The sequence below is a fragment of the Mirounga leonina genome, unplaced genomic scaffold (assembly GCF_011800145.1).
Source record: "Mirounga leonina isolate KUSES-001 unplaced genomic scaffold, KU_Mleo_1.0 Mir_127, whole genome shotgun sequence".
Taxonomy (NCBI): Eukaryota; Metazoa; Chordata; class Mammalia; order Carnivora; family Phocidae; genus Mirounga; species Mirounga leonina.
In genome coordinates, this window is record NW_023270316.1 from 64,027,943 (window position 1) to 64,032,891 (window position 4,949).

Consider the following 4,949-nt stretch of genomic DNA (forward strand, 5'->3'; position numbering starts at 1 on the left):
AGTCTTTGTTTGACTTACATAAATATTACTGTGAACCACCTCAATTCTCCTAGAAACATTGAGATTTTAATACAGTAGGTGATGGAAATCTCAAAAAGGAATATGTTTGGGACACTTTGCTAAATTAGGGGATAAATAACTTGTATTTGGTTAAAGACAAAGGGAGATTACTTAGTGAAGGCCTGTGGAGCAGTGTGGACAAAGAATCAGAAGGCCAAAGGAGAACCAGTAACAATAACAATTGATAGTTATAAGGCAGACAGACAAATTATAAAAAACATTCATGATAATATTTCACAGGGTGTGTCAGGAAAAAAGTGGTAGATGGAAGTAGAAGGATATCATCTCTTCTCCCCCACCACCACGCCCACTCCATTGAAGTCTAGAAGCACCCCTGGAACAAGCCTCCTGAAGCTTTGCTCACTTCTCTGGGTGAGGCTTCTGGAATGATCTGGTCCGCAGGCGAAACCCAGCAGACCACAGGCTGACCAGCAGGGACTGGGACGGACCATATTTCCTCTTATGCAGGAAGAAGTTAAGATACTACCTAAAGTTCTTGAATCAATAAATAAATATTCAGGTAATTTTAAAATTTATAGATAATAATCAGCAGACTATAAAAAGACATTGGGAGGAGGGATGACTGCAGGCGATGGTATGAGTATTTTTCACAATTAATAAATATAGCTAAAGAATGATAAATCAAGGGGGCGCCTGGGTGGCTCAGTTGGTTAAGCGACTGCCTTCGGCTCAGGTCATGATCCTGGAGTCCCGGGATCGAGTCCCGCATCGGGCTCCCTGCTCGGCAGGGAGCCTGCTTCTCCCTCTGACCCTCCCCCCTCTCATGTGCTCTCTGTCTCTGTCATTCTCTCTGTCTCAAATAAATAAATAAAATCTTAAAAAAAAAAAAAAAAAGAATGATAAATCAAGAATTAATGGCTTAAATACGTAACTTGGAGTTATTGAGTTTACAATTAAAAGTACTAAAATAGAAATAGTCAAAGAAGTTTCCTCTAAGGCAGAAAAGTTGTGACTTTTCATTGTCGCTTTCTATATGTTTGTGTTTATATATATAAAACTTACTTTGATTATAATTTGAAATATCTCTTAAACAATGGATTTTACTTACCTTTGCATTTGTCTCAGTATCTACCTTACTTAAATGCCTTTGGGGTCATTAGTTTGCACAACGAAAGGAGTTCTAATTGCAATGAAAAGGGGAATTTTTAGTCAATCCCCAGTATTTTTTCCTTTCCAAATTTTTCTAATATTGGGTGCTGGATGAGTACTTATTAAACATTGCAGTTCAAATTCCTTGCCTGTTAATGTGAGACCCCTTTTTCATTCACTTAGCCTGGCTTGACTTCCTGCCACACATTTCTCCAGATGTCAGTGAAATAACCAAAGCTCAGGCACTTAAGAAGTCTTAGAAAACCACTAACACTCAGTTAGCCCTCAGATGAGGGGTCAGCAATTCAGCTCAGCGCGGACAGCATCTGAGAGCTCACTGAAGGGGATGTAGCAATAATCCTTAGGCAGCTATGCCTTCATCTTTGCTGTCAGAGGCTTTAAAGACAGCTCAGAGAGTTCATTATGCAAATGGAATTGTCTGGATCTACTGACAGTGAGGCTGAACTGGACAGACCCTGGGCATAAATATCCACTGGGTATACTCTCCCACATGCAAGGACACACTGGACAGACCTTCTTAGATCTGGATATTTTATCCTGCAATTAAAAAAGGGCAAGAAAGTTCATCTTGAAGATGAGTCACAGATAACTTAGAAAATTGGACAGAATCAAAAAGTGGTGAATCTTCTTTATCATATCTAGTCTGTGATGAATACTGAATTTTCCTGAAGCTCTGAAATACTTTTCTTTATAAAATGTGCACACACACACACATAGTACACACACACAGGCACATCTAAACTCATTGAACACTCAGTTCAAATATATATATATCTGTACACATATTTGAGTTAGTATATATGCATATGTATATGTGTCAGATATGTATGTATGAGGGTGTTTGTGTGCGTGCATAGTGAGAGAGAGAAAGAGAGAGAACACGGTGCCCAGTAGCTGTGTGGAATGGGGCAAGTTACTCATAGATATAAGTTTTCCTCCTTTTACAATGAAACTAATAAAAATGCCATCCTGAAAGAGTTTGGTCATAATGCTTTTGTAGGGCTCACATTAGACGATTTATGTGTAACATTAAGGTTATCTCTTAGATTTCCAAAAAAAAATGTTTTAATGGATTAATTTGTAATTTCCTTTACTTTGGACACTACTTGGACATACTTGAAATGTATCTTGATTAAGAAATCTGCAATCTCTTGGGGTGCCTGGGTGGCTTAGTTGGTTAAGCGTCTGCTTTCGGCTCAGGTCACGATCTCCGAGTCCTGGGATTGAGGCCCATGTCGGGCTCCCTGCTCAGTGGGGAGTTTGCTTCTCCTCTGCCTCTCTCTCTCAAATAAATAAATTTTTAAAAATCTTAGGGAAAAAAAAAAGAAATCTGCCATCTCTCTACAAGTTCTCAGAATATATTTTTGTGTGAACAGAGGCACATTCAGTTGGGGTCTACCACCCTTAAAGCCATGCATCATCACTACTGTATGCCCAGTCACTATGGTTCAACAGCTTTATGTCATGGTCAGTAGTGGCTACGAAACATCTTACTTGTGCCAAGAAAGACTCCATGGGACTCTCTGCAAGACTGCCTGGGATCATTCCTCTCTTCATGTTACCTTAACTTGAGAGATAAAGATTAGGATATAAATTAAGTGCCAATTAAAACGAGATAATGTTGGTGTTTGTTACTTCAAATTGGCAAATCAATATTCACCATATGGAATATGTATTTATTTTATAATAATAATTGGCTGACATGGTGAACCTTGTGGTCTACATTGTTGGTGCTAGTATAAACTGATCAGCATATCTGAAATGGGGTGTCAGGTTCCTGAAAGACTTATACATGCTTATCCACTTTGTTAGAGCATTGACACTTTCAGGAATTTATCTTAGAGAAATAAATTATGTACAAGAAAGTTGTGCATCAAGAGTCACTATCTTGTTTTAAAATTTCAATGTAAATAACCTCTAATTGTAAAATAAAAGCTAAATAAATAAATCATAATATGTCCATAAATATAATAGGTAATGAAATATATATACATATATATATATATATATGATGTGGGAAAGTTTTATTGTATAATTTAAGTAAAATAAAATTATATGGAAATATTAACTCTCATATCCCCTCAACAAACACACACACACAAATATAGGAAGAAAAGAATCTGCTTTAAAATATTAGCAGTAGATTAATGGCTGTTTTTATTTTCTTATGATTATTCTTCTTTTTTCCACGTATTATACAATGAGTATATATCACTTTTGTAATCAGAAAAACAGCCATTATTTTATAAAATAACCATTTAAAACTTGATGTCTTTCTGTAGCATTTTGTTTTTCTGTTTGTTTGCTTATTTCCAACATGAAATATCCTTTTAAGCAGAATGAAATGGGAAATGGTTGCTTTGAGCCAAGAAGGCACATATTAAAGGAAGTGAAAGCATGCAGTGTTCAAAAACTATTGACATTATTTCAGAAATTTATCCATCTTATTCTTTTAGCTAGTTTTTGTGGGTTTTTTTTTTTTTTGAGAAGATTCAGAAATTAAATGACCTTTTCTAACTAAACACACGCAGATGTAGTCATAGGTAATGATGGTATTATGTAAGCTCAGTATGCACAGTAAACCTTAAAACGTGCATTCTACCAACTAGCAATTTTCCCAATCAGCTTTTATTTTGCTTTGCCACCATCCTTTAAAGCCCTAATCATGGAGGTGGCTCTGGAGAAAGAGCTGTGTTCCATTTGAACTCAGTGGGTAATGAATGTATAAGGACTAAATGTGCTTTTTGCTCTCTGTAGCACAGTGTGCTTTCCCTGTTTTGCAGTCATTTTCTCCAAATCAATGCAAATTCTTGTAATTTCTCCCAGAAATAAATGCTATTAAATGCCCTATTTCTCTTTCATATGTCAGAAACTTCCAACCCTTCCATCGGCTGTATTTTTGTCAAAATTAAAAATCTACATCATGAGCCAGAGACAGACAGACCCCAAGTAGCCAAAGTTGTCAGCTAGGAATACATGCAGCTTCCAACATGAAGCACATAATTATTAATGTCAAGCAGACATCACTGTGTGATGGGCATTGCTGTCCCTTTATGTCTCCAGCTCTACCTGGCTGGTTTCATGTGAGGTCTAAATAAATGGCTCACAAATTATCACACACACACATACACACAAAGACAAAACAAAAACCTAATTAAAACCAGTACCATGATCACGTCCTAAATTTCAATCCTGTTTGATTTATGATGGCTTAATTCAAACTCCATTTATAGAAGCAGAAAATAGCCTTCATTATAAAGGCCTATTGCTTGGTTGATCTCTATTTCAAACTGAGTAAAAATGGCACGATTGCTGGAGGCCGTTCAAAGTGCCTTGGGATTTTTTTTTTTTTAAGATAGTATGATCTATATTTGTCTAGGTGTTAATTGAATTAATATGTAGAGAGAGTCAAAGAAGAGCAAATTGAGAAAATCATCTAAAATTAGGAATAGTTATTTTTATAGTTATTTTAAAATGCTTGTTGATCTTTAAAAACGAATATAGCATGGCATGTCCCACTTGGGAAAATCTCACACAGGAATACATATAAAACATGCAAGCTGAGGTCTGGAATCACTGTGGTGATTGATTTCTCTAGGATAATGTCAACCAACATATAGTGGATTGAGGAGCAATAATCTGGTTAGGAAGTACAAAATCCTATGCAATAAAACCTAGGATACTACGTTGCTGATGCTGCTCATTTCAGAGGACGTTAAAATGAATGAATGAAGGAAGGCTTTTTTAAACACTTGCAT

At 36.3% G+C, this 4,949-nt stretch overlaps 1 non-coding gene across 1 annotated transcript; it reads right to left on the reverse strand.

Annotated features, from left to right (window-relative positions):
- Positions 1–376: 376 nt before the first annotated feature.
- Positions 377–511, reverse strand: LOC118009725. The gene has a single exon (XR_004679009.1). It is a non-coding gene; the product is annotated as a small nucleolar RNA SNORA52 (small nucleolar RNA).
- Between the last annotated feature and the right edge of the window lie 4,438 nt (positions 512–4,949).